Here is an 11,279-nt window from a genome sequence, read left to right as displayed (position 1 = left end):
GTCAACCAGCTTCTGTTAAAACATCATGTTACAGTGAAGAGAGGTATTCCAGGAAACCACAGGTCACAGGCTATTGTTGAGAGCTTTAACAAACAGTTGGCAGAAAAACTGTTTTCATATCAGTACCATCAGGAATTTTTGGACACAGAAAGTAAATTGCGTAACACTGAATGGGTCAAAAGATTACCATCAGTACTTAGAGCAATGAATCTGGAGGTATTTAAAGCTACAGGGTTAAGACCAGTTGATGCAATCAAACAGAAAACAATACCTGTTGCTCCAAAGTCAACAACACCAGTGGCATTACTACCTTTCAATCAGAAAGTCAGATATTTATATGCACCCGGTGAAGCTGAGGGTGACAGCAGGAAGCGTGCAACGGATCCAATCTGGAGTATTGACATTCATGAAATCAAGAGAGTAGTAGAGACAAATCCACCTATATATTACTTGAGAGAACCAGCACCGCAAAGAGCCTTTGTAAAAGAGGAATTACAATTAGTTCCACGTGGTACAAATGTTAAATGATTTTTTATTTCAGATTTTATAGTGTTAACAAAAATGGAAGCAACTTCATTTTTTTAATTTATATTTTTATTTTGAGTTATAAAATCAAACTCACAGCGATGGAAGACTCTGTATTAGAATCTTTATCGACAGTATTTGACACCGTTGAATTACAAGTAACGGATCCTCAAAATGTGCAGTCCAGTGTGCAAGACGCCATTGAACAAATTCCAAACAATTTGTTGATTGAACCTCCAGTAAAAGTGCAGATAGTCAGTTTGATAAAATACAAAACAGTCAGTGATGAGGTGCTAGAAGTTCATGTTTCAACCAGACAACTAGCACTTAATTCTATGGCAGAATTGAATGGAAACTGGGCAGATGAAATGATGAAACGGTTTGAGCAAGCTGCAGAGGATGCAAAGATGAAAGGATCCGGATGGTCAGAAGGTGAAATTCTAAAAATAGAATTGAAGCTAAGTAAATTTGCCCCCATCAGAGGTAGAAGTTACATACCTTTACCTCCTGCTCTTGTCAAAAAACGTGCTGTGCTGAACATAAAGAATGATGATGACAAATGTTTTATGTGGTGTGTTCTGGCAAGACTGTACAGTGTAAAGAAAAATGCAGAAAGAGTGTCTAACTATCATGCATACAGAAATAAACTAAACTTTACTGGTATTGAATTTCCTGTCAGCATTACAAGCATTGACAAATTTGAACAGCAAAACAAACCCATCACCGTAAATGTTTACACGTGGGATGAGGAAGATGAACTGAAACCAGTCAGAATATCAAAGAACTCACCAACGATTGGTGATTGTGATACTAACCATGTTGACATGTTACTAATGACTGATGGTGTAAAATATCATTACACTTTGATTCGTACAATGAGTAGACTGATGGCGAGCACAAGCAATCACAATAGTAAACAAGACTTTTGTAGGCGATGTCTCTTGCTTCTTCTTCTTCTGCGTTCGATGTTGGTGGCCGTGCTAGATCCTCAGACCAGCGGCTGCCAGGAAGTCTGCAGTGATGTCTCTTGCGTATTCCATCAATTCATGCAGCACTTATACACAAGCAACATTGTAAGAGCGTTGATGATGCGGTTGTGAAGTTAACAACACCACCGCCAGACAGCAAAGTGTATTTTAAGAATGTATGCAAACTACAGAAAAGTCCTTATGTTGTTTATGCTGACTTTGAATCTATCATTGTGCCATATGAAGGACCTTTACCAAAAGACCTACCTAAAACAGTAACTCTAAGTAATCATCAAGTCTGTTCATATGCATTTATTGTTGTTAGTTCAGATGGTAAACATTCTAAACCGCAATTGTACAGAGGACCTAATGCAGCAAAGAACTTCTTACAGCAAATGAACCAAGTGCGAAATGACTGCTCCAAACAACTGAATCTTTCAGACATTGTTATGAAACCGGAAGACCAAGAACAGTTTAACTCTACCACACAGTGTTGGATATGCGAACAAAGTCTAACACCAAACACAGACAATCCAATAGTAAGAGATCATGATCATGTAAGTGGGCAGTTCCGAGGAGCAGCACACAGCAAATGTAATCTACAATTAAAGTTTGATCCTAAGACTTGGAAGCTTCCAATCTTCTTCCATAACTTGCGCGGTTATGATTCACATCTGATCATGCAGGCAGTAACTGATGAATACAAAGCAAGATGCATTGCGCAGTCTTCAGAAAAGTACATGGCCTTTACTCTGAATAGTTTACACTTCTACGATTCTGCTCAACATCTGATGGGAACACTTGAGTCTTTATCTTCATCACTAACTGCTTTCCCAATCACATGTAAGTACTTTGACAGTGACTTAGTTAGAAAGGGAGTCTATCCATATGAATACATGGATTCGTGGGAGAGGTTTGATGAAGATGAGTTACCACCAAATGATGCTTACTTCTCGCGGCTGAAGGGTAAAGGTATAAGTGACGAAGACTATGAACACGCTAAGACTGCATGGAATAAATTAGGATGTAATACAATGGGTGATTATCATGATCAATATTTGTTGGCTGATGTTTGTTTACTTGCAGATATATTTGAGAATTACAGAAGAACATGTATGAAGCACTACAATCTAGATCCTTCACATTACATATCTGCACCAGGCATGAGCTGGGATGCATTTCTTAGATTTACAGGAGCAAAGATTGACTTGCTATCAGATCTACCTACACTTCAGATGATTGAAAATGGACTACGTGGAGGAATCAGTATGGCTTCACACAATTACTGCAAAGCCAACAACAAATACTTGGACGACTTTGATCCTATGAAACCTTCTAATTACATCATGTATCTAGATGCAAACAATTTGTATGGTTGGGCAATGTGTCAGACGCTTCCACTTCGGAACTTTAAGATCTATTCAGGACCATTTTCACAATGTGTTGTGCTGACAATATTAAAAGCAGGCCCAGACAGTCGAAAGGGATGGATACTAGAAGTTGACTTAGACTATCCACTATCACTTCATGATCTACATAATGATTATCCTTTAGCGGCTGAGAGGTTAAAAGTAAACCCAAGAGAACCTCCAAAGCTGGTGCCCAATCTGTTTCACAAAAAGAAGTATGTGTGTCACTACAGACTGTTACAGTTTTACATTAGACATGGATTAATTTTGAAGGCTGTTCATCGTATAATTTTATTTGATCAAGAACAGTTTATGAAACCTTACATCATGAAAAACACAGAACTGAGAACCAAAGCCGCTGATGCATCAGAGAAAGACTTTTTTAAACTGATGAACAACAGTTGCTTTGGTAAGACAATGGAAAACCCACACAAGAGAAAGGATGTTAGACTTGTTACAAGAGAAAATGAGGCCATCAAGCTGACATCCAAACCACAGTATCAAGACTTTAAATACTTTCATGAACAGCTGTATGGTATCTTAATGAAAAAACTTGTAGTCAAGCTTGACAAACCAGTATTCATAGGCTTTACTGTGCTAGAGTTGTCAAAACTGTTGATGCTTGAGTTTTTGTATGATTATCTGAAACCAAGATATCCCAAATCGAGAGTACTTTACACAGACACAGATTCATTCTTACTTGACATTCCAGCGGATGACATTTACAAAGATCTAGAAGCTGAAAGTCCTGCAGTAAAAGGAAAAGATTCTTTTTATGACACTTGCGACTACCCTAAAGAATCACCATTGCACTCAAATGTTAACAAGAAGGTTATTGGAAAGATGAAAGATGAAATGAATGGGAAGATAATTAAGGAGTATGTTGGATTGCGTGCAAAGATGTACAGTGTTGCAAGTGAGAAAGGGGTGGTTAAAAAAGCAAAGGGTGTAAGCAAACAGGTTGTAAAGTCGAGCATATCGCATGTTAACTACAAGGAAGCACAGAGAAAGGGAGAATGTACGTTCTGGCTCACCGATTCCGACAGACCCTAAATATTAACGCAAAATAGGCTTCTGGACTAAACTTTTACTAAAATGAAACATGCGACAAAATCAGAAAAATACTGCATAAATCCATACAAAAAAAAATACAGTAAAGTAAGGTTGTTTTGAACCAATGCCGGGTCTGTCGGAATCAGTAACCCAGAACGTACATTCCCCCTTTCTCTTATACAACATTCTTAAGCTCAATACGCTCTCTCATTTACAAACTTTACTTCATATGTTCTTTCACTGTTAGAATTATATCTGATACATGCAATGTGACTGTCTAAACGAATAGTTAACTCTTTACAAGTGATTCTATTTTTACTTTTTCTTCCCGTCCTATTTGAATCCCCTTTTTTAAAAACTGCTTTTTCAGATCTTCTATATCGATTGGCTTGTTATATTCAGCTCGTGTTTTTGTTTGAATACTTGCTTTCTTACTTTTGTAGTCATCAAAGTCTGTTTGTATCTGTTTGAATTCTTCGTCAGAAACTTTTGAATCTTCAAGTGCTTTACTGATAGACAGTTTTAGGCTAGACAATTTTGATGATGCAAGAGTGGAAATGGATTCGTGTTTTTCAAGCTTTTTCACAATTTTTTTCATTATAGCTGATGCTATAAATGATAAACCACCAACTGCTGCTGCCACACCACCTAGGATTAGAGAAACTGGAGTCCCTACTCCGGTAGCTAACAGAATTGTTCCCGTTACACCTGCAGCTGATGCAAGGATAGTAGAACCAGTGCTGGCATTAGAAAGGCTGTTGTAAGTTGTTGAGTACTTACGTCTAGCGCGAGAATATTTTTCTAATTCATCTTCTAGTTGTTTTTGTATATTACTAATGTGTGCCAGTCTGAATTGTTGACTTTCTGCTGCACTTTCATCAATATTAGGATAAAGCTTCACACTGCTAGTCATCTTTTTAATGCAAAATATAAAATATTTATCTTAATTCTCACTGGCCAGTGTTTCTGCTAAGCTTTGAAGCTGTTCATTGCTTAACACCTTATCTGTATAGTAGAAAGCAATCAAATCAAGATAAGTAAGATTAATACTTCTTATTTCTGTTAAATTATTTATATCTGCGTTAACAACAACATTTTGGTTTGACGTCTGTTTTTTTATTGTGTTAGAATCCTTTTGAACAGCAATAAATACTCTGACTTCTTCAACATTTAATGGTCTCCAGTTGAGATTTATTCCTCTCATTAGAACAGTGTTTGTGGTTTCTTCCCTTTTCCTGACAACTATATCAAATATCATAGTTGCATTCTGCCCTATTGGAAGCTTGGGTATAAAATCGACAATGGTGTCAGCGTCCTTTTCAACACTTTGTTTTCTGTGAATGAGATAGTTGTTCTTATGGAAAGGTTTAACTGCAACTTCTCCCCTGCTGTTAATCGCAGGAACAAGGCTAACAATTAGTGGTTTAGCATTGATTGACTTACGGAATGTGTCGTCTTTTCCAACAAGAGTGTATGGACTCACAAATTCAAACTTCATTTCCCAGTCAATCTTTTTTATAACAGGACTAAGTACCCATTTTTTATTCTGATGTTTCCACATGTAGAATGTGTCATCGACAATTGGATCAGGTACATTAACATCACGGATTTGACCTAGTTTGAGGAATCTTGGTTTCTTTTCATCGTCGATTTCCTTTCTCTTGTAATGACCAGTGTCTGTAAACTCGAATGCATACACTGCACCAACTTCAGCATTGCTCTCAAAGTCGATAGCGTCTGCTAAATCTTTCAACTCTATAGTTGAACATGCAACAGGATAAGCTATTGTAGGTCCACTCGACATTTTAATACTCAATATTTTATGGAACTATTTCCAATGTAATGTTAAACAAACAATCAACTGGTTGTCCACTTTGATTTTTCAGATCAATGTGTAGGAATTCATGACACCCTTCCTCCAAGTCCTTGAACTGAAGTGTCTTAAATGTTGGCACGTGCATTTTACAAAAAGAGGCATCACTCGGTGGAAGAATCCTAAGCAGATCAGAACGCTGATCATTAAACAGATTATAGGATGTGTTAAGCTCTCTCATGTGAACAAACAGTACACTGTTAACATCCATGTCAATGGGACGTGTTCCCTTGTATATTTTTGTAATTCCAAGCATATCAAGGAGTTTGGTTGGAAAGTAAACGTTTACTTCTCTAGTTTTGGGCAAAGTAAGAGTAGCAATGAGACTTGCATGATTTAAACTCGCTGTAATACCTACTGGAGCAAACAATTCTTTCTCTAAAGTGCAGAAGTCATAGTAACCATCTTCTACAGAATGTGTTTTACCATTAATTCTAACCCAGTTGTTATTCTTTTTTTTACTGATATTATACCAAGTAACCTTGTACATAATTTCATGCAGTGCAACTTTCATTCCTCCATTTTGATTGTTGATAGGGTTTGCAAGTTTAACTGGCACACCAGTCTTCACATTTGTTAGTGTGATAAACATTTTTTATTCAACAACAAAAATGATTCAGTATAAATTCAACAAAGACATTAAATACAAAACTGGACCATATTACAATCCAAAGACTATTTCTTTCCATGAGTTGGACTTTGCTGTAACAGAAACAGAATCCATTCGCGTTAAAGTGCCTGACCCATTCCATTCTTACCTAAATCCCCCAATCAAAAATGATAGTGTTCCAAAGATGTGGAACTCTCACCCAATTCAGTTCTATCAGAATCAGTTAAACTTTGCAATATTCTGTGCAACCACAGGATGTGGAGTGTCCTATGCAGACCACATGAATAATTCAAACTTACTGACAAAGTGTGTGTACACATTTCACGTTTACTATCAGTGCAGGAGAATCTTGTCTGAACTTCAGGCACCAATGCCGCATGAAAAGAGCTGGAACCCATTCAACAATAGGATAAACATGAAAGTGTATGAGCGTCTCTGCAATGAATTCAATATAGATTTTAAGACCGACTTTAGGCAAAAGCAAGACAAAAACCATGGCATGGGAACACTATATTTATGGGGTGTCCACAGGAGGTATAATTTTGATTACTGGCCAGGTCATACATCTTTTTCTTCAAATGTGCAGGTACAGTTAGGATCAATAGAACAACAGCACCACAATGCATGGACTACTTTTATATTAGACACCGGCAAAGGTTTCACTGGATCAGGTGTTGAAAGGATCAATGAATCTATCCGAACATATGCGTGGTGCTTGCTAGGCTCGCAGGCACAGACACGATCAAACATAATGAGAACAAGCACAGGGTTTGGTGCGCAGAAACAGTTGTTATCAAATTTAGAAGATGTCATAAACTCTGCAGTTGATCTGCCTTCCAGCATCAAAAGGTATCAAGACTCTCTCCGTTATGCAAGATCAAAAGTTGACTTTGCTGTTGGTAACGGCCTTTACATGTTACCTTCTGATCTCCAGCTGCAGATTGGAACAATAACAAATTATAACAATGAAATCATTATTGCTAGTGACACCCAGCCGCTTGGAAAGGGTGAAGAACTGAATTCAGAAATCAGAACGATGTTACAGCCATATCACAATGAACAGAAACAAAGCGTGACAAGTGAAGATCACGCTGCAGGTGAAGATCATTCTGTCACTAGTGATGATCAAGCTGTTAGTATTAGTGATGATCATGAATCGCAGAAGACTGCTCTAGTAATTGGTGGAGTGGGTGTAGGCTTACTTTTGCTTTATTCTCGTTAGCAGAACACCTGCAATTAAAACTATTAGAGTCCAGAGATGTTCAGCCATGAAACCAACAACTTTACCTGCAAAAGATAACAGCCAGCTAACAATTGAACCAATGATTCCTGGAAGTGCATCCAAAGCTTTTGCTGCTAGTTTCTTTAATAGTTCTGCAATGTGTTTGAGTTGTTTCTTTACCCATCCCGGATCAGATGAAGGTGAAGGTGGAGGTGGAGGTGGAGGTGTGACAGTGCCACCTGTGAGTGTTAACACTAATGTGCTTATTGCAAATCCTAACGCAGTTAGTATACTAGCTATTGTGATTCCCTGCTCTCTGAAAAGCGTTCTAATTCTTTCAGCAAGAGTTGTGTCTTCGTAAAGGATTCTTTGAATTGTATTTTTTATTCTGCTGACCTGTGTTCTCAGTTGTTCTCTATTGTTACTTAGAACTTCTAACCTTATGGCTTTCTCCTCCTGCAAATCTTTTAAACGCTTAGAAATTCTGTTTTTTACTTCTTGTTCTAGGTTCAAATCATCAGCATCAGCAAGTTTTTGTTTCTCTTTGTTTATATCTTCATCCAGCTGACCTAGTTTTGACAGATTATTTGCTATTTCACCTCTGATGGTTTGTAGTGATTGATTAAGGGCTTCTATTTCTCTCATAGGTAATAGTTCATGTGGAGTCTTCAGTGAAGTTTCCTCAGAAAAAGAAGTCTCTATCTCTTGTATAAGTTGATCAGCCTCATCTGCAAGTTTATTAAGATCTTGCAATGGAACAGATTCTATTTGAGTAGCAGTTGGTAGTCCTAGTTCTGCTTGTTGAAGTAAGGAAACAACATGGGAAGATGATGACCGTGTGCTAGGCACAATATCTAATTGCCTAAGTCGATTAGCAGTAAGTTTTTGTTTTAGTGAAACTTTTGATAGAAACTTAGCAGGATTAGATTTATATGTAAGTTGGACTTTTTCTCCTTTATCGCTAGTTGTATATAAATGATTTGCTTCCATTTTGAACTGGTTTGGATCTAAAACATCAGGTTCTTCTCCTAAACTTTTGTAGAAATCTCTAACTTTACCTTCCAGAAGTTCATGTCGTGCCACCTCATAATGCAGTGAATGATGGTAGGGAACCAAAGGGATTGCTTCGCTCATGTCGTCCGCTGGCTCAAATAAATCTTCAAATCCACCTTCTGCCATTTGTAACTTATTTTTTATTTTGAAAATAAAAAAAGATGGCACAATCGTTCGGTTCTGTTCTTGATCCTTACAGAAGGCTGAAAGAGCCTCTCGGGGTAAAAGGAATAAGGCAAACAGTTATAGTTACAAATAATCCTTCTACTATTGATCAGAATGAAATACTTACTGTTAGGTTTCCTAATCTAGGTAAGAACGATGTTATTGTACCAGGCACTGTAAGACTATCATTCAAATTAGAATTAGAATCTGGCTCAGATGAAAATAGGACTTTGGCTTATAATGTAGGAAGAGCAATTGTGAGGAAGATTACTGTCAAACTGGAAGGGCGGGAAGTGATGTCATTGAATAATGCAGATGTATTTTTAGTTTATGCAGATAATTGGTTGACTGACAATGAAAAGAAAAACAGAGTGTTTCAAGGGATTCAGTCAGACAATGGGATAAAAGTTAGAATAGGAGCCGGAGATAAAGCTGACAACAAAAAAGATAACGCTGTCAATGTTGCTTTTGGAAACAAATTTTGTATTCCACTTGACTTTGAACTCATAAATTCACATCCTCCCTTCTATCAAGGAGCATTGCGTGACAGGCTGTCATACGACCTGACTTTCAATAGTTATGATCGTGTTATGCTTTCACAAGACCCGGAAGCAAAGTATAAGGTGTCTGGAATTTCTTTAGAGTTTGATGTTGTAAACCATCCTGAACTGGCTAGACTTATAGAAAATCAGTACAGTTCTAAGCTGCCTATCTATTATGAAAGAGTGTTGAATCACAGTACACTTTCAAAAAGCCAGGCTGATCCAATCTGGAACATTAACTTGAATACACCAGCTAGGTCAATGAAGGGAATACTTATGTTGTTTGAGGAACCAAAAGATTCATATGAAAGGCAAATAGAAAAGTTTTACAATCCACTAATCAATAGAGTATATTGCACAATTGAAGGGCAGCCAAACCAAATATTTGCATCTGGCATGCTGCCATACCAACACTATGATGAAGCAAGAAAGTACTTTACTGGAGGAAGATTGAAAGACCCAACATCTGATCTTGTGGCTAAAGATCTACATTTACACGGTGTTGGCGTAGAAGATTTCTTGACAAATAAATATGCGTTATGGCTGGATCTCAGAACAACTGACGACAACAAACTGCATGGAAGTGGAAGGCGAATTGAAAACGGATCAGAAGGAATCACAATACAAATTGAAAAGGAAGTAGGGAGTAGTAGTAAATCAGTTAAGATCTACGTGTTTGTTGTGTCAGATGCGCAGTTAAACATCTCTGAAAGCAGATTACAGGATATTGTTTATTGAACGTGTTAAAATGAAGTATCTAGATTTTCTTCCAAAAGATCCACACTGTTCTTTGATTTGTGGGGCAACAGGTTGCGGCAAAACAAGATATGTTTTGGATTTATTACAGACTGTTTACATAAATCACTTTGAACACATAGTCATATTCTGTCCAACCATAAAGCATAACAGAACATACAAGGAGAGAAAATTCATATGGTCTGATCAAAATATATTTATTGTAAATCCTTCTGATCGTCTAAATGTTTGCTTGGAGCATTATTTCGATCTTTTTCAGAACACGCCAACACTGTTTATTATTGATGACTGTGCAGCAGAACGTGACATTGTTAGAAAGAAAAGTGCACTAGCAAAGCTTGCATTCAGTGGACGACATGCATTAATATCAGTTTGGATATTAACACAAAAATACAATGCAGTTCTGAAAGACTTTAGAGAGCAACTCAAAACAATAACATTGTTCTATTCAAAGGACCGTGACAGTTTTGAAGAGTGTCTTCGAGAAAATGATGTCATTGAAAACAAACAGGAGAGAGAAAGAATAAAGAATAATCTGAAATCTTCTAAGCACTCGAAACTGGTTTTAAAAACTGATCAACCAGTTCAGTATGTATGTTTGTAGAAATCCTTGCTAAGTTCTTGTCAAGTTTTTACTAAGTTCTTGTCAAGTTCTTACTAAGTTCTTGTCAAGTTCTTACTCAAGTTCTTACCCAAGTTCTTACTCAAGTTCTTACACAAGTTCTTGTTAAGTTCTTACCCAAGTTCCTACCTAAGTTCTTACTCAAGTTCCTACCTAAGTTCCTACTCAAGTTCCTACCTAAGTTCTTACTCAAGTTTAATTACTAGATTTTAATTTTATTCTGCATCAAAATAAAATGAACTGTGATGAATTGCTGATGCAGACTGCTACAGATATTGAAATCTGTGACAGTAGGACTATACCTGATAAAAAAGAAAGATTGTATTCACTTGCTGTTTGTGGAAAAACAAAACACTACCTTGGGCGGCAGTTAACTGTGGAAGAAGTACAACATCTTTCCTCAGAAGATATAGAAAAGTATCATGGACGGTATGAATCAGTGCTTGGTTCTAAGATGGTTAGAAGTATTGGACAGACTGTT

This window comes from Littorina saxatilis, linkage group LG16 (assembly GCF_037325665.1).
Source record: "Littorina saxatilis isolate snail1 linkage group LG16, US_GU_Lsax_2.0, whole genome shotgun sequence".
NCBI lineage: Eukaryota > Metazoa > Mollusca > Gastropoda > Littorinimorpha > Littorinidae > Littorina > Littorina saxatilis.
Note: the sequence above shows the minus strand (reverse complement) of the source record.